General features: G+C 39.1%; 2 non-coding genes across 2 annotated transcripts; one reads left to right on the top strand and one right to left on the bottom strand.

The window, feature by feature from the left end:
• Nucleotides 1-10744: 10744 nt before the first annotated feature.
• On the top strand, nucleotides 10745-10852 carry LOC112739648 (small nucleolar RNA R71). Its single transcript, XR_003170580.1, has one exon. It is a non-coding gene; the product is annotated as a small nucleolar RNA R71 (small nucleolar RNA).
• Nucleotides 10853-16935: 6083 nt separating this feature from the next.
• Nucleotides 16936-17042, bottom strand: LOC112740075 (small nucleolar RNA R71). Its single transcript, XR_003171009.1, has one exon. It is a non-coding gene; the product is annotated as a small nucleolar RNA R71 (small nucleolar RNA).
• Between the last annotated feature and the right edge of the window lie 2366 nt (nucleotides 17043-19408).

Here is a 19408-nt window from a genome sequence, read left to right as displayed (position 1 = left end):
TCTTAAGCCCCTGGCCCAACTTACCCCACGCGGATGCGCACTATACGAGTCTGCGCCCATGCCTACATTCCCCATCTACGCGAAGGCGCAGCTGACGCTTCCGCACTAGTCACTCTTCCCGCCAATCCACGCAGACGCGCACCGTGCACGCACGTATGGATTTGAAAAGCTTTAACCAAGGGACGCAGAACCCTAGCGCATTCATGCAACCCTCACCCCCCTTTCCCCAATGTCTCTCCCTCTTCTTCTTCCTCAGCCATAAACAACCCCCATCAAGCTCTGCCACCACCGCACCGCCTCTGGCGACACCACCGACCATCGCTGCCAACCCCATCTTCTCTCTCTTTTTGCCTTCTCCTCTTCTCTCGCTCTTTCTCTCTCCCTCGCCCTCTCACTCTCACTGCTTCACTCCTCCCACCACCGTAACCACTTACGCCACCACGGAGCATCGCTGCTGGCAGCATTACTTTGCTGTTTTATCTTTCCATTTCCTTCTTTCTAATTCTGACCCTGCTACACCCCAGGTTCCCTACCTTCACCTCTGCTCCTGCTCTGAGTCTCTGCTTTCTTTTCAATTAATTTTGTTGTTAATATTAGTTAGTCAGTGATTACTTTTGATTGCTAGGTTAGTTAGATATGCATGTTTTAGTCGATCCTAGGTTGTTAGGTAGCTAGGTTGTGGTTAGATGATCTTAGGCCTAATAAGTTCTCTGTATTTGTTTACATTTTGAACGATGCATGTCTATTTGCTGCTATAGTGCCCTGTTTTCCTTTTCTTGATGATCACCACTACTGCCTGCTGAATTCTGCCTGTCAAATTAACTTTGATGCTGCTTATATATATGTAATCCTTGCTTTTCATGTTGTTACAAATTTTTTGCATTCATATACTTGCATTTTGCTGCTGTTTGCTATCCGGGAACGTCCGATTTACTGCCGGAATGCTACCCAAATTTCTAGAAATTGTTGTGTTCTTCAACTTACACCATAGGCATTGAACTTGGCACTCTTGGTGTGAGAGTTACTTACCTCACACCAAGTTCAATCCCTAGGTCACTTTGGCTAGCATCTCTGGGTTTATGTTGCTTCCCGTGATATGCATTGAACCTTCATGCACTTTCATCTCTCAAGTAACTCAATTGTCTTATGCTCAAGTTAATGATTAAGCTTACCATTTGATTTAACTTGACAATTTCCATGAACATAGTTCATTCATTTGCAACAATTGGTAAATTCAACTTGTGTAACTCTTTTTTTCACTCAACTTGATTTCTAACTTGTCTCAGTTACACAAAAATTGCATTTCTACCCTTTGTAACACCAATTATTGTAAACCTAGTGATCATGACGTTGATTGATGACTTATTCTCACATTAGTTGCTTTTATGCAATATCATATTCATCATCAATGACTGCTTCCTCCTGATGTTTGTGAGTATGCTTGTTATCCATACTTGTGATTCATTGTGATTAGGCCAAATAACCGTCATACCACTAATCTTTGACCGGTTTTCTAACTTCTAATTCATTTAACCGGCTAACTTCTTTTTTTAGTCCACCCTAACCTTTTCACTCATTATTTTGGGTATGATTCTTATTGAGCTTAATGAACAAGCATTGTGCATATACTGCTTGAATCCTTGGTTTATGACTTTTGTGTTGAATGCTAATTCCTGTTGCTTGTATTCCAAGTTTTCTTCCTTTTTAACTCGCTTCATGTTAATATGCCATTCCTTGCTTCCCATTCCCCTATTTGGCCTATTTGTTTATATCATGTCATATTTGCTTTCAGGATGGCCAATAGAGGAAAGGCAAAGGCTACTACCTCAAGGAAGAGGAAGAAATCTCAAGCCTCCACCCTCTCTCCTTATGCCAACTATGCCAAGAACCCACTTAATGAAGTGGATAAACAGAATCAGCAGATATCACCCACTAACACATACAGATTTCCCAATCTGTACTGTGAGCTTCGTTTCCCCACCTATCGGAAGACAAAACTAAACATTGAGAAGAAATTGGCCCTTCCCAATGACCTGAGACGGTCCATTAATACCCGTATTCAGAGACTGGGCTTGAGCTTTGTTAATAGGGATTTGGGAAGAATAAACACTTCATGGGTCAAGGAGTTTTACTGCAACTTCTTCCGCATGACTCTTGAGTCAGTCCACCTACGGGGCGGGCAGGTCTTAGTGACTGAGGCTGCTATTGTGGGTGTTTTGCATTGTCTACCCCGGACTGGTGACACATGTGCATACCAGCAGGCAGAGATAGCTATGAATGCTATGACCTTTGATTAGGAGGCACTGAAGTGCATTATTGCCACATCGGACGCCCCTTGGGTGATGGACACTAACAACAAAAGGCCCAAGGGGATGTTATTTACTTATCTGTTTAGAGAGGCTAGGACTTGGCAACAGATATTCGCCCACTATGTCCTGCCTACTACCCATTTTTCTGAGATTTCGATGGATATGCTTCTTCTGATTGGCTGTGTTATGGAGGGGAAGGAGGTATACTTCCGCCGGTTGATCAGGTGAGGCATGTGGCGAGCACACATCCGTGGCCTTCTACCATTTCCCACATTGGTCAATAGTATGATTGAGTTAGCCGGTGCCCCATGAAGGGACGATGAGGTGACACCACCACCCCCAGACGATGACGACAAGGAAGTTACTATTCCGTGGGGTACGTAGGTGCATGAGAAGCCCCCATCCAGGCGCCGCTCTCGAGCTAGAGCAGCAGTAGAGGCAGCTAGGCCTTCGTCTTCTACAGCAGCGGCAGGACCCTCTTCTTCAGCAGCAGTAGTAGCACCTTTACCACCACCACTAGCACCTGCGCCGACATATCTGCTAGTACAGCACCTGTTTCGCTTCATGGAGCACAGCGAGTGTCGTATCATGTGACGTCTCGATTGCATAGACTAGGTATTTGTATCACAGGGCATTGAGCTACCCCCTCTCCTCGACTCTTCCGCTTCCAATGAGGAGGATCACAAGGCAGAGCATGAGGAGGAGCATGTTGAGGAGCCGGTTCAGCAGGAGGCACCTCCACAGATGCAGGCTACTCAGGGGACCCAGCAGCCTCCCGAGGAGCTAGTGCCCCAGACTAAGCACCAGCCGGAGCCAGATGTGACTGTTGACCCTCACCATGAGCCCGATCAGTAGCATCAACGACGATGTTTCATCTTAAGTGTGGGGAGGTCACCGTCATCGCCGTCGGTGGATTTGGTGAACATTTTCAGACACTATCACTTAGTTCATCTTGTTTTGCTTTATTTTGCACTATTTTGGGATTATTGTACATATTTGCTATTGTGGATACTTTTGTTTTGGTTGTTGCACAATTTTTATTGTATATATTGCATTTTAGCCTTGTGGTTGTGATTTGAAAAATATTTTGAATTGTTGAAAACCTAGTTAAACCCTTTGTGCATAAAAGAATTTGATTTAATTGAAAAAGAGGGTAAACTAGGGAATTTTATAATTTCTTAATCACAACATTGCATTTAGGATAGACGTAGTCAAAATGATAGAATTTCCAAGGAATTTATCTATAGGGCATCAACCCCAATTGATTGAAAATTTTTTTTGATGAATTTGCTTGAATTCATACTTTTGTGGATCATGTTTTTGAGCTAAAAACACAAGCTTGTGAGTTTTGAGCCTATTGATGTGGTTACATCTTATAACCACTTATTTTTCCTTCTTGTGTGAAATTGTTCTCTTTCTATGATTGTGATCCTTAATTTGTTTAATTCTATATGTTCCATTATTCCTTTTATTCATGTATTTATATGATTGAGGCCATTATTTCATTAGCTCACTTACCCAAACAGCCTATCTTTTACTCTCCATTGTTAACTAATTTTGAGCCTACGCTTAACCCAATTATTCTTTATTTTAGCACATTACAAGCCTAATGCGAAAAAAAATAAAAGTCCCTTGTTTGGATCTTTGATTAGCTTAGGCTAGTGAGAGTGTTTATTATTCAAGTTTGGAAAGATTGGGAATATTGGTTGGGATAAAGGGTGTTTTGTATTTCTATGTTTGGGAATTGGGTGCATACTCATGTATTGATTAAATGTATAGACCTTATGCATTGATGTTCTTGCATGTAGCTTGAGAGAAAGAAAAAATGAAAGAAAAAGAAAAAGAAAAAGAAAAAATATATAAAGGTGAAAAAGAAAAGAAAAAGAAGAAAAACAATAAAAAGGGGACAAAATGCCTCAAAGTAAAGCTCAATAAAAGATCAATGCATAAGTGTTGTGAAATGAAAAGGAAATGCATGAGTGGTGCACGAAATTGTGATCTCTAGTAATGGCTCCAAGAACTTGGTGCTCTAATCTCAATTCATAATTTGTCACAACTTCGATACAACTAACCATCAAGTGCACTGGGTCGTCCAAGTAATAAACCTTACGTGAGTAAGGGTCGATCCCACGGAGATTGTTGGTATGAAGCAAGCTATGGTCACCTTGTAAATCTCAGTCAGGCGGATATAAAATAGTTATGGAGTTTTCGAAAATAAATAATAAACTAAAGACAGAAACACTTATGTAATTCATTGGTGAGAATTTCAGATAAGCGTGTAGAGATGCTTTCGTTCCTCTGAATCTCTGCTTTCCCGCTGTCTTCATCCAATCAGTCTTACTCCTTTCCATGGCTGGCTTTATGCAAGGGCATCACCGTTGTCAATGGTTAAATCCCCTCCTCTTGTGAAAATGGTCCAAATGCTCTGTCACAGCACGGCTAATCATCTGAGGTTCCCGATCATGTTGGAACAGGATTCACCCTCCTTTTGCGTCTGTTACTACGCCTAGCAATCGCGAGTTTGAAGCTTGTCACAGTCATTCAATCCCAGAATCCTACTCGGAATACCACAGACAAGGTTTAGACTTTTCGGATTCTCATGAATGGCGCCATCAATCTAGCTTACACCACGAAGATTCTGATTAAGAGATCTAAGAGATACTCATTCAATCTAAGATAGAACGGAAGTGGTTGTCAGGCAGGCGTTCTAGGGAATGATGATGATTGTCATGTTCATCACATTCATGTTAAAGTGCGAATGAATATCTTAGAAGCGGAATAAGTTGAATTGAATAGAAAACAGTAGTACTTTGCATTAATCTTTGAGGAACAGCAGAGCTCCACACTTAATCTATGGAGTGTAGAAACTCTACTGTTGAAAATACATAAGTGATAATGGAGTTCATTGGTCTCGGCCCCAGAGGGGAACCGGAGTAACCAAGACTTCTATGATCCGAAGATAAAACTCAGGATGTCTAATACAATAGTAAAAAGTCCTATTTATACTAAACTAGTTACTAGGGTTTATAGAAGTAAGTAATTGATGCATAAATCCACTTCTGGGGCCCGCTTGGTGTGTGCTTGGGCTGAGCTTGAATGTTACACGTGCAGAGGTCATTCTTGGAGTTGAATGCCAGTTTTTGTGCCAGTTTGGGCGTTGAACTCCACTTTGCAACTTGTTTATGGCGCTGGACGCCAGAATTGGGCAGAGAGCTGGCGTTGAACATCAGTTTGCTTCATCTAAACTTAGACAAAGTATGGACTATTATATATTGCTGGAAAGCCCTGGATGTATACTTTCCAACGCAATTGGAAGTGCGCCATTTTGAGTTTTGTAGCTCCAGAAAATCCACTTTGAGTGCAGGGAGGTCAGAATCCAACAGCATCAGCAGTCCTTCTTCAACCTCTGAATCTGATTTTTGCTCAAGTCCCTCAATTTCAGCCAGAAAATACCTGAAATCACAGAAAAACACACAAACTCATAGTAAAGTCCAGAAATGTGAATTTAACATAAAAACTAATGAAAACATCCCTAAAAGTAACTAGATTCTACTAGAAACATACTAAAAACAATGCCAAAAAGCGTATAAATTATCTGCTCATCACAACACCAAACTTAAATTGTTGCTTGTCCCCAAGAAACTGAAAATCAAATAGGATAAAAAGAAGAGAATATACTATAAATTCCAAACTATCAATGAAACATAGCTCCAATCAGATGAGCGGGACTTGTAGCTTTTTGCCTCTTGAATAGTTTTGGCATCTCACTTTATGCATTGAAGTTCAGAATGATTGGCATCTATAGGAACTCAGAGTTCAGATAGTGTTATTGATTCTCCTAGTTCAGTATGATGATTCTTGAACACAGCTATTTTATGAGTCTTGGCCATGGCCCTAAGCACTTTGTTTTCCAGTATTACCACCGGATACATAAATGCCACAGACACATAACTGGGTGAACCTTTTCAGATTGTGACTCAGCTTTGCTAGAGTCCCCAATTAGAGGTGTCCAGGGTTCTTAAGCACACTCTTTTTTTTTTGCTTTGGACTTTGACTTTAACCGCTCAGTCTCAAGTTTTCACTTGACACCTTCACGCCACAAGCACATGGTTAGGGACAGCTTGATTTAGCCGCTTAGACTAGGATTTTATTCCTTTGGGCCCTCCTATCCACTGATGCTCAAAGCCTTGGGATCCTTTTTATTGCCCTTGCCTTTTGGTTTTAAGGGTTACTGGCTTTTTGCTCTTGCCTCTTGGTTTTAAGAGCTTTTGGCTTTTTCTGCTTGCTTTTTCTTTTCTTTCCATTTTTTTTCGCCTATTTTTTTTTCTGCAAGCTTTGTTCTTTGCTGCTTTTTCTTGCTTCAAGAATCATTTTTTTATGATTTTTCAGATTATCAGATAACATGTCTCCTTATCATCATTCTTTCAAGAGCCAACATATTTAACATTCATAAACAACAACTTCAAAAGACATATGCACTGTTCAAGCATTCATCCAGAAAACAAGAAGCATTGTCACCACATCAATATAATTAAACTAAGTTCAAGGATAAATTCAAAACTCATATACTTCTTGTTCTTTTGATTTAAAACATTTTTCATTTAAGAGAGGTGATGGATTCATAGGACATTCATAACTTTAAGACATAGTTACTAACTACTAATGATCATGTAATAAGACACAAACATAGATAAGCACTTAACATAGAGAAAACGAAAAACAGAGAATTTAAGAACAAGGAATGAGTCCACCTTAGTGATGGTGGCGTTTCCTTCCTGAGGAACCGATGATGTCCTTGAGCTCTTCTATGTCTCTTCCTTGTCTTTGTTGCTCCTCCCTCATTGCTTTTTGATCTTCTCTGATTTCATGAAGGAAGATGGAGTACTCTTGATGTTCCACCCTTAGTTGTCCCATGTTGGAACTTAATTCTCCTAGGGAGGTGTTGATTTGCTCCCAATAGTTTTGTGGAGGAAAATGCATTTGAGGCATCTCTGGGATCTCATGGTGATGAGCTTCCTGTGCCTCTTGAGCTCCATGAATGGGCTCTCTTGCTTGCTCCATCCTTTTCTTAGTGATGGGCTTCTCTTTCTCAATGTGAATGTCTCCTTCTATGAAAGCTCCAGCTGAGTAACATAGATGGCAAATAAGATGGGAAAAAGCTAGCCTTGCCCCAGGGGAGGACTTTTCGGCTATTTTGTAGAGTTCAAGGGAGATGACTTCATAAACTTCTACTTCCTCTCCAATCATGATGCTATGGATCATGATGGCCCGATCCACAGTAACTTCAGATCGGTTGCTAGTGGGGATGATGGAGCGTTGGATGAACTCCAACCATCCTCTAGCCACAGGCTTGAGGTCCAGTCTTCTTAGTTGAACCAGCTTGCCTTTGGAGTCAATCTTCCATTGAGCTCCTTCTACACATATGTCCATGAGGACTTGGTCCAACCTTTGATTAAAGTTGACCCTTCTAGTGTAGGGGCGCTCATCTCCTTGCATCATAGGCAAGTTAAACGCCAACCTCACATTTTCCAGACTAAAATCTAAGTATTTCCCCTGAACCATGGTGAGATAATTCTTTGGGTCCGGGTTCTTACTTTGATCATGGTTCCTAGTGATCCATGCTTTGGCATAGAACTCTTGAACCATTAGGATACCGACTTGTTGGATGCGTTTTGTTAGAACTTCCCAACCTCTTCTTTGGATTTCATGTCGGATCTCCGGATACTCATTCTTCTTGAGCTTGAAAGGGACCTCGGGGATCACCTTCTTCTTGGCCACAACATCATAGAAGTGGTCTTGATGGGCTTTGGAGATGAATCTTTCCATCTCCCATGACTCAGAGGTGGAAGCTTTTGTCTTCTCTTTCCCTTTTCTAGAGGATTCTTCGGTCTTAGGTGCCATCAATGGTAATGGAAAAACAAAAAGCTTATGCTTTTACCACACCAAACTTAGAATATTGCTCGCCTTCGAGCAAGAGAAGAAAGAAAAGATGAAGAAGAAGAAGAAAATATGGAGAGGAGGGGGGTAAGGTTTCGGCCATTTAGGGTGGGTTTGGGTGGGAAATTGATTTTGAATTTTGAAGGTAGGTGGAGTTTATGAGGTAGGTTTATGGGGAAGAGTGGATGGATGTGAGTGGTGAAGTGGTTATAGGGAGGAGAGATTGAGGTGATTGGTGAAGAGTGTTAGGGAAGAATGTTTATGGGATTGTGTGAAAGAGGGGTGAGAAGAAGTGAGTGGAGGTAGGTGGGGATCCTGTGGGGTCCACAGATCCTGAGGTGATCCTGTGGGGTCCACAAATCCTGAGGTGTTCAAAAATTTACAACCTTGCACCAAATTAGTCATGCAAAATGCCCTTGCACACAACTCTGGGCGTTCAGCGCCAGATTGGTGCTTGTTCTGGGCGTTCAGCACCAGCTCTTCTCTAGGGTGCATTTCTGGCGTTCAAACGCCCAGATGCTGCCCATTTCTGGCGTTCAGTGCCAGAACCATGCTCTGTTCTGGCGTTGAACGCCCAAAACATGCTTCTTATTGGCGTTTAAACGCCAGTAAGGTCTTCCTCCAGGGTGTGATTTTTCTTCTGCTGTTTTTGATTCCGTTTTCTATTTTTATATTTATTTTATGACTCCACATGATCATGAATCTAATAAAACATGAAAAACAATGAAAATTAGATAAATAAACATTGGGTTGCCTCCCAACAAGCGCTTCTTTAATGTCAATAGCTTGATAGTGGGCTCTCATGGAGCCTCACAGATGTGCAGAGCTTTGTTGAGACCTCCCAACACCAAACTTAGAGTTTGGATATGGGGGTTTGACACCAAACTTAGAGTTTGGTTGTGGCCTCCCAACACCAAACTTAGAGTTTGACTGTGGGGGCTTTGTTTAACTCTGCTTTGAGAGAAGCTTTTTATGCTTCCTCTCCATGGCTGCAGAGAGAGATCCTTGAGTTGTAAACACAAGGTTGTCCTCATTTATTTGAAGGATCAATTCTCCTCTGTCCACATCAATCACAGCTCTTGCTGTGGCTAGGAAGGGTCTTCCAAGGATGATGAATTCATCCTCATCCTTCCCAGTATCTAGGACTATGAAATCAGTAGGGATGTAAAGGCCTTCAACCTTTACTAACACGTCTCTACTTGTCCATAAGCCTGTTTTCTTGAATTGTCTGCCATCTCTAATGAGATTTTAGTGGCTTGCACCCCAAAGATTCCCAGTTTCTCTATTACAGAGAGGGGCATGAGGTTTATCCCTGAACCAAGGTCACACAGAGCCTTAAAGATCATGGTGCCTATGGTACAAGGTATTAAGAACTTTCCAGGATCCTGTTTCTTCTGAGGCAATGTCAGTTGATCCAGATCACTTAGTTCATTGGTGAACAAGGGAGGTTCATCTTCCCAAGTTTTAATGCCAAATAATTTGGCATTCAGCTTCATGATTGCACCAAGGAACTTGGCATCTTGCTCTTCAGTAACATCCTCATTCTCTTCAGAAGAGGAATACTCATCAGAGCTCATGAATGGCACAAGGAGGTTTAATGGAATCTCTATGGTCTCTAGATGAGCCTCAGATTCCTTTGGTTCCTTAAAAGGAAACTCCTTATTGATCACTGGACGTCCCAGGAGGTCTTCCTCACTGGGATTCACGTCCTCTCCTTCCTTTACAGGTTCGGCCATGGTGATCAATTCAATGGCCTTGCACTCTCCTTTTGGATTTTCTTCTATATTGCTTGGGAGAGTACTAGGAGGAATTTCAGTGATCCTTTTACTCAGCTGGCCCACTTGTGCTTCCAAATTTCTAATGGAAGACCTTGTTTCATTCATGAAACTTACAGTGGCCTTAGATAGATCAGAGACTAAGTTTGCTAAATTAGAGATATTTTGTTCAGAGTTCTTTGTCTGTTGCTGAGTGGATGATGGAAAAGGTTTACTATTATTAAACCTGTTTCTTCCACCATTATTAAAGCCTTGTTGAGGCTTTTGTTGATCCTTCCATGAGAGATTTGGATGATTTCTCCATGATGGATTATAGGTGTTTCCATAAGGTTCACCCATATAATTTACCTCTGCTATTGCAGGGTTTTCAGGATCATAAGCTTCTTCTTCAGAAGATGCCTCTTGAGTACTGTTGGATGCAGCTTGCATTCCATTCAGACTCTGAGAAATCATATTGACTTGCTGAGTCAATATTTTGTTCTGAGCCAATATGGCATTTAGAGTATCAATTTCAAGAACTCCCTTCTTCATAGGCATCCCATTATTCACAGGATTCCTCTCAGAAGTGTACATGAATTGGTTATTAGCAACCATGTCAATGAGTTCTTGAGCTTCTGCAGGCGTTTTCTTTAGGTGAATGGATCCACCTGCAGAAGTATCCAATGACATCTTTGATATCTCAGATAAACCATCATAGAATATATCCAGGATGGTCCATTCTGAAAGCATGTCAGAAGGACACTTTTTGGTCAGCTGCTTGTATCTTTCCCAAGCTTCATAGAGGGATTCACCTTTTTTCTGTCTGAAGGTTTGAACATCCACTCTAAGCTTGCTCAGCTTTTGAGGAGGAAAGAACTTGGCTAAGAAAGCCATGACCAGCTTGTCCCAAGAGTTCAGGCTATCTCTAGGTTGAGAGTCCAACCACACTCTAGCTCTGTCTCTTACAACAAAAGGGAAAAGCATGAGCCTGTAGACTTCAGGATCTACTCCATTAGTCTTAACAGTATCACATATCTGCAAGAATTCAGTTAAGAACTGAAAAGGATCTTCAGATGGAAGTCCATGAAACTTGCAGTTCTGCTGCATCAGAGAAACTAATTGAGGTTTCAGCTCAAAGTTGTTTGCTCCAATTGCAGGAATGGAGATGCTTCTTCCATGTAAATTGGAATTTGGTGCAGTAAATTCACCAAGCATCCTCCTTGCATTATTATTATTTTCGGCTGCCATCTCCTTTTCCTGTTCGAAAATTTCTGAAAGGTTATCTCTGGATTGTTGTATTTTAGCTTCTCTTAGTTTCTTTTTTAGAGTCCTTTCAGGTTCTGGATCTGCTTCAACAAGAATATTCTTGTCTTTGCTCCTGCTCATATGAAAAAGAAGGACAGAAAAATAATAATAATAATAGGGATCCTTTTTACCACAGTATAGAGGTCCCTGTGTGAATAAAAGAAAAGAAGAAGAAAAAATGTAAAGAAAGAAACACAACGGTGAGGATTGCAGAGATGTGGGATGAAGAAAGGTGTTAGTAGATGAATAAATAAATAAAAAGAGATGAGAGAGAAGGAGAATTTTCGAAAATTATTTTTGAAAAAGGTTAGTAATTTTTCGAAAATTAAAATCAACAATTAAATTAATTAGTTAATTAAAAAGAAATTTTGAAAAAGAGGGAAGATATTTTCGAAAATTAGAGAGAGAGAGTTAGTTAGGTAGTTTTGAAAAAGATAAGAAACAAACAAAAAGTTAGTTAGTTAGTTGAAACAAATTTTGAAAATCAATTTTTGAAAAGATAAGAAGATAAGAAGTTAGAAAAGATATTTTAAAATCAAATTTTGAAAAAGATAAGATAAGAAGATATTTTTGAAAAGATATGATTGAAATTAGTTTTGAAAAAGATTTGATTTTTAAAATCACAATTAATGACTTGATTCACAAGAAATCACAAGATATAATTCTAGAACTCAAAGTTTGAATCTTTCTTAACAAGTAAGTAACAAACTTGAAATTTTTGAATCAAAACATTAATTGATGATGATATTTTCGAAAATATGATGTAAAATTAAGAAAAAGATTTTTGAAAAATATTTTTGGGATTTTCGAAAATAAATAAGAAAAATGAAAAAGATTTGATTTTTGAAAAAGATTTTGAAAAAGATAAGATTTTCAAATTGAAAATTTGATTTGACTCATGAAAACAACTAGATTTTTAAAATTTTTGAAAAAGTCAAATCTAATTTTCGAAATTTTGAGAGAGAAAAAGGGGAAGATATTTTTTTTATTTTTGAATTTTTTATGATGAGAGAGAAAAACATGCAAAATGATGCAATGCATGAAAGTTATGGATCAAAGCAAGGAATGTATGCAAGAATGCTATGAATGTCAAGATGAACACCAAGAACACTTTGAAGATCATGATGAACATCAAGAACTTATTTTTGAAAAATTTTTTAATGCAAAGAAAACATGCAAGACACCAAACTTAGAAATCTTTAATGCTTAGGCACTAAGAATTCAAGAATGCATATGAAAAACACCATACAACACAAAACAAGAAAACATCAAGATCAAACAAGAAGACTTACCAAGAACAACTTGAAGATCATGAAGAACACTATGAATGCATAAATTTTTCGAAAAATGCAAGATGAACATGTAATTGACACCAAACTTTAAATCTGACTCAAGACTCAAACAAGAAATACAAAATATTTTTTTGATTTTTATGATTTTATGATTTTTTTGTATTTTCTTTTAATTTTTTCGAAAATCATTTTGAAAAAGAAAAATAAGGATTCCAAAATTTTTAATATGAATTCCAGGAATCTTATGCTCTTTAGTCTAAAGCTCCAATCAAAGGGTCAGGCATGGCTTAATAGCTAACCAAGATTTAGTATGTAACTCAGACATGACACGCCTAACATTCCCTACAGTCAGCCAGGCTTCAACATGCTTCATGAAACACTAGAATTCATTCTTAAAAATTCTGAAGAAAAATATATTTTTGAAAACATTTTTATTTTAATTTTTTTTTTTGAAAACAAAGGAGAAATTTTTGAAAGGTTTTTTTTTGAAAAATTTTTGAAAACTTTTTGAAAAGAAAACGAAAAGAAAGTTACCCAATCTGAGCAACAAGATGAACCGTCAGTTGTCCAAACTCGAACAATCCCCGGCAACGGCGCCAAAAACTTGGTGCACGAAATTGTGATCTCTGGTAATGGCTACAAGAACTTGGTGCTCTAATCTCAATTTATAATTTGCCACAACTTTGATACAACTAACCAGCAAGTGCACTGGGTCGTCCAAGTAATAAACCTTACGTGAGTAAGTGTCGATCCCACGGAGATTGTTGGTATGAAGCAAGCTATGGTCACCTTGTAAATCTCAGTCAGGCGGATATAAAATAGTTATGGAGTTTTCGAAAATAAATAATAAACTAAGGATAGAAACACTTATGTAATTCATTGGTGAGAATTTCAGATAAGCGTGTAGAGATGCTTTCGTTCCTCTGAATCTCTGCTTTCCCGCTGTCTTCATCCAATCAGTCTTACTCCTTTCCATGGCTGGCTTTAAGCAAGGGCATCACCGTTGTCAATGGTTACATCCCCTCCTCTTGTGAAAATGGTCCAAATGCTCTGTCACAGCACGGCTAATCATCTGAGGTTCCCGATCATGCTGGAATAGGATTCACCCTCCTTTTGCGTCTTTCACTACGCCCAGCAATCGCGAGTTTGAAGCTCGTCACAGTCATTCAATCCCAGAATCCTACTCGGAATACCACAGACAAGGTTTAGACTTTCCGGATTCTCATGAATGCCGCCATCAATCTAGCTTACACCACGAAGATTCTGATTAAGAGATCTAAGAGATACTCATTCAATCTAAGGTAGAACGGAAGTGGTTGTCAGGCACGCGTTCATTGGGAATGATGATGATTGTCACGTTCATCACATTCATGTTGAAGTGCGAATGAATATCTTAGAAGCGGAATAAGTTGAATTGAATAGAAAACAGTAGTACTTTGCATTAATCTTTGAGGAACAGCAGAGCTCCACACCTTAATCTATGGAGTGTAGAAACTCTACCGTTGAAAATACATAAGTGATAATGGAGTTCATTGGTCTCGGCCCCATAGGGGAACTGGAGTAACCAAGACTTCTATGATCCGAAGATAAAACTCAGGATGTCTAATACAATAGTAAAAAGTTCTATTTATACTAAACTAGTTACTAGGGTTTACAGAAGTAAGTAATTGATGCATAAATCCACTTCTGGGGCCCACTTGGTGTGTGCTTGGGCTGAGCTTGAATGTTACACGTGCAGAGGTCATTCTTGGAGTTGAACGCCAGTTTTTGTGCCAGTTTGGGCGTTGAACTCCACTTTGCAACTTGTTTCTGGCGCTGGACACCAGAATTGGGCAGAGAGCTGGTGTTGAACGCCAGTTTGCGTTATCTAAACTTGAGAAAAGTATGGACTATTATATATTTCTGGAAATCCCTGGATGTCTACTTTCCAACGCAATTGGAAGCGCGCCATTATGAGTTCTGTAGCTCCAGAAAATCCACTTTGAGTGCAGGGAGGTCAGAATCCAACAGCATCAGCAGTCCTTCTTCAACCTCTGAATCTGATTTTTGCTCAAGTCCCTCAATTTCGGCCAGAAAATACCTGAAATCACAGAAAACCACACAAACTCATAGTAAAGTCCAAAAATGTGAATTTAACATAAAAAATAATGAAAACATCCCTAAAAGTAACTAGATTCTACTAAAAACAATGCCAAAAAGCGTATAAATTATCCGCTCATCAATGAGTATGTAAAAAAAAAGTGAAAATGGGTAGTTAGGTTAGCTTTGAATTTGTTTAGGTCATCACATAGGTTAGGTGAAAAAGTTTAAGCTCATCAAAGATTCAAATTCTAGTCCACTTAACCATACATGATCCAACTTTGACCCTAGCCCCATTGCAACCTTTGAGAAAGACCTCATGATAGTTGTATGCTTGCATTGAATGATTGTTGATTGTTAGATGAAGAACAAATTTTGGAAAGCATGATTAGGGGAGAATTGAGTGAATCAACACCTAAACAATTGAGTGAATAGAGCGGATACACATCCGGTGAGGGTTCGATCACTCAATTACATGTATTCGCCATAATCATTCTTGTTCATGCAAGTTTGTGAACCTTTTTGATAATTCAATGCAATTGTGGGTTGGATTTGCTTCCTATTGCTTTAGCCCTATGCTTATTAATGTTTTCCTTGGAAGTTGAGTTGTCTTGACCAAGCATCTGCATTCATATAGTTAGATGTATTTAGATAGTTTGCATTTAGATAGTTTAGTTGCATTGAATAAATGTCATACCCTTTGCTTCATTCTTGGTTTAGCATGAGGACATGGTAAGGTTTAAGTGTGGGGAGGTTAATAAACCCTATTTTTAGGGTTTATCTTGTGTTGAATTTAGAGCATTTTGATAACCTTTCCTCACATTTATTCAATGAGATAGCATGCTTTTGTGATTGTCTCCTTATTTGTGCTTAGATGTGAAAACATACTTTTTAGACCTTTAATTTGATGACTTTTAATCTTCCTTTGATTCCACTAGGTTCCTTGATGTGTTTGCTAGTGATTTCATATTGAAAAGGGCTAGGAAAGGATCAAAGGAGTGAAAGGAAAGCATACAAAGTGGAGAAATCATGAAAAGCCAAAGATTTGGAAAAAGCCCATGGACGTGCGCGCGCACTGTACGCCTACGCGCGGATTGCGAAAGGCCCCAGGGACGCGAATGCGCACTGTACGCGTACGCACCGAAGGCCGCACGTGATTTTTAAAGAAGAACTCGTGCCTGGCGATTTTAGAGGGTTTCTGGCCCCATTTGGAGCTGAGTTTTTGGCGGAAAAAGGCTAAATAGACCAAGGAATGAAGGGGAAGGCATCATGACTTGACATTAGACTTTAGATCTAGTTTTAGTTTAGTTTTCTAGAGAGAGAAGCTCTCACTTCTCTCTAGAATTAGGATTAGGTTTAGGTTAATCTCTCCTCTTAGATCTAGGTTTTAATTCATACTTCCATCTACTTCTACTCTTCAATTATTTGTTGTTACATTCATCATTATTCTATTGTTTGTTATAATTTCTTCTACTTTATTTCTATGCTTTGTTGTAGATATACTTTTGTTCATTCTATTTTCTTTCAATTCAATTTGAGGTAATTCATGATAATTGTGTTTCCTTTGATTGTTGTTATTAATTCCTTGCAATAATTGTTGTTAGATTCTATTCTTGTTGTGAATTTACTATGTTTTCCTTTTGTGCCTTCCAAGTGTTTGATAAAATGCTTGGTGGGATTTTAGAGTAGAATTTTATGCTCTTGACTTGGGAAGGTAACTTAGGAACTCTTGAGTTACTAATGTCCAAGTAATTGATGATTGGGAGCCATTAACTCTAGATCTCACTAATTGAGTTGGTGGAGAACTAAGACTTATGGACTTGGATTGATGTAGCTCCTTTGACTTTCCTTTACTACTAGTTAGAGGATGACTTAATGGGATTGATCCTTGCCAATTCTCATGTTGTGGTTAGTGATAGGGATAGAGATCCTTGCCATTTTGTCATTTACATTTCCATTGTCATTTACTTTTCTTGTCTCTTATCAAAAACCCCACAATATACAACTCATAACCAATAACAAGAACACTACCCTGCAATTCCTTTGAGAGACGACCCGAGGTTTAAATACTTCGGTTTATAATTTTAGGGCTTTGTACTTGTGACAAACAATCTTTTGTACGAAAGGATTATTTGCTGGTTTCGAAACTATACTTGCAATGAGACTTCATTTATGAATTCTAAACTGTCAAAAATCCATTCATCAGACTTGTTGCGTAAGGAATTTCTAGAAAAGTTCTATCCACCACAGAAGACAGATAAGCTGCGAAAGGAAATCTCTTGCATTATGCAACGAGATGGGGAGACTTTTTATGAGTACTAGGAGAGATTCAAGAAGTTGTTGGAAGCTTGCCCCCACCACCGTATTGATGAGTTAGTACTTATTAGCTATTTTTGTCAAGGGATTGATGACAAGTCATTTTAGGCTAGTTTTACAAGCCTTTTCATTAGTTTTTACATGGTTTTCATGCATTTCTTAGGCAATAAGTGAGTGTTTGGATGAAAAATTCATATTTGTCTTGATTCAATCAAACATTGTTAAATTGGTGCATTTTCATCAAATTTATGCAAGAATTATTGGATAATATGAATGATGCAAGATTTGATGATTATGCCAAGACTTTGATGTATCTGTTTGGTTGATGACAGTCATGAAAGAAGCAGAGAAGTGGAAAAGAGCGCTATATTCCTCACCAAGAAAGATTTGCTAGCGACGCATACGCGTCGAAATGGTGATTTTGGAAGACCACACGTACGCGTGAATGACACGTACGCATGGATATGAAGAGCGTTCTCCACCAACGAGCGCCTGCGATAAAGCGCGAAATTGGGATTTAAAGTTTAGCCATCGACCCGTACGCGTGCATGACGCGTACGCGTAGATGTAACATTTTGGGAACAAGCACATAAGTGATATTTTGCTATCCACGCGTACGTGTGGGTCACGCGTATGCGTGGGTAGCGTTCTTTGCACGAACGCTACGCTCGTTTAGAGAGCGCTGCAATGGACGCGTACACGTCGATAATGCGTACGCGTCAGTAACGCGTACGTGTCGATGTGCCAGATTGCCAAACCACGCGTACGTGTATTAGACGCGGGCACGTGGGTGTAAAAGCGCTCCGTTCTCCAAATGAACGCAACGCTCTCCTAGAAGTGAATTTCTGCTCAAATTAACTTCATTCCAAGCCCATTTGAACTACAAGCAAGCAAGCCCACTCATATCACTTAATGAAGGCTACAAGGATCATCTAGAATAGGAATTTCATTTAATTATAATTTATTTTCAATTTCATTTGTAATTTAGGGAAGCCTATATAAAGGCTTTAGTTTCATATTCTAGAAAGGCTTTACGGACAGTAGGAGTAGGAGTAGAATAGAAGGCTGGAGGATTAGAGACTCTAGAGCTCTCTTGGAGGATAAAAGACTCCAGAGAGCTTAGCATAGTTTGATACACTTTTACCTTTCTGCACTTATACATTTTAGTGTATTAAATTCATTTTAGCTTATGCAATTTCAATTTCTTGCAATTCTCTTCTGCAACTTTCCTTTCTGCCAATTTTACATTTCCGTTCTTATTAATCTTGATTTACTTTCATGCAATTTAATTTTCCTGCAAGTGTTCTAGAGCGATGATCAATTGAACCCCAACTCATTAGGGGGAGGGCTCTATTGTGATTCATATGAATTAACTAAAATTCTTCTTCCTCTCAATTCATCTGGATAGCTAAGAAATAACTTCTGTTTTGATTGAGATCCATTCACTCCAGAAGGTGGTTTGAATCTGTTGAATTTCCATGTGAGCTTCGGAAGGGGAATCATGGAAATTAGAACTGAAGCTCTGTTTCTCACAACTCTCTTGATCAACACCATTTGGGAGGAATTGAGATCTTGAGAGTATGTGTGGCTTATGGATGAGAGACATGTACTTAACCTCTTCTCAAGACAATTAGATAAAGGAATTGGCAATATTGATTGTGATTAGAGAGATTGGATTGCCAAGGAATTGGGATCCAATTAATTTCAATCTGCCTTAGATCTATTCATATGATTGAGAAGGAAGTTGAGACCCATTTGATTCATTGTGGATTATGATATCTCTAATCCCTGATGAGTCTTTCTTTCTGTTACTTGTTCTTGAATTCATTTCAATTGCTTGATTTACTACTCTCTTTAATTTACCTGCATCCAAATCCCTTTACATTTGATGCAATTTACTTTTCTTGCCATTTAAGTTTCTGTCAATTTACTTTCTGCACTTTAAATTTATTGCAATTTACATTCTCCTAGTTTAATTCCACTCAATTCACCATTGTTAGCTTGACTAGACTAATCACCACACTGAAGTTGCTTGATCCATCAATCCTCATGGGATCGACCTCACTCACGTGAGTTTTACTACTTGATGCGGCTTGGTATACTTGTCGGTTAGTTTGTGCGAAAATCAATTTTTTGTCATCAGGGATGAACCCCCCAAGATAAGCTTCTCCTAGATGCCTCTAGTGGAGGATCCCTCACCAAAAACAAGACCGCCGAGGAAGTTTGGGAGATTATAACGGACTTGGCAGACTCCACTCAACACTCAAAGGCAAGAAACACACAACCAAAAGCTTTAAGTGATGTTTCTCCTTCCGGAGATACCGTTTGGACAAAGACCCTCGGTGAGATGACAATTTTGTTGAGACAAATCACCCAAGGGCAATAAATTCCCCAAGCCTTGATATTTCCTTTACCT

This window comes from Arachis hypogaea, chromosome 13, assembly GCF_003086295.3.
Source record: "Arachis hypogaea cultivar Tifrunner chromosome 13, arahy.Tifrunner.gnm2.J5K5, whole genome shotgun sequence".
Taxonomy (NCBI): domain Eukaryota; kingdom Viridiplantae; phylum Streptophyta; class Magnoliopsida; order Fabales; family Fabaceae; genus Arachis; species Arachis hypogaea.
Note: the sequence above shows the minus strand (reverse complement) of the source record. Positions and strands in the feature narration are given on the sequence as shown.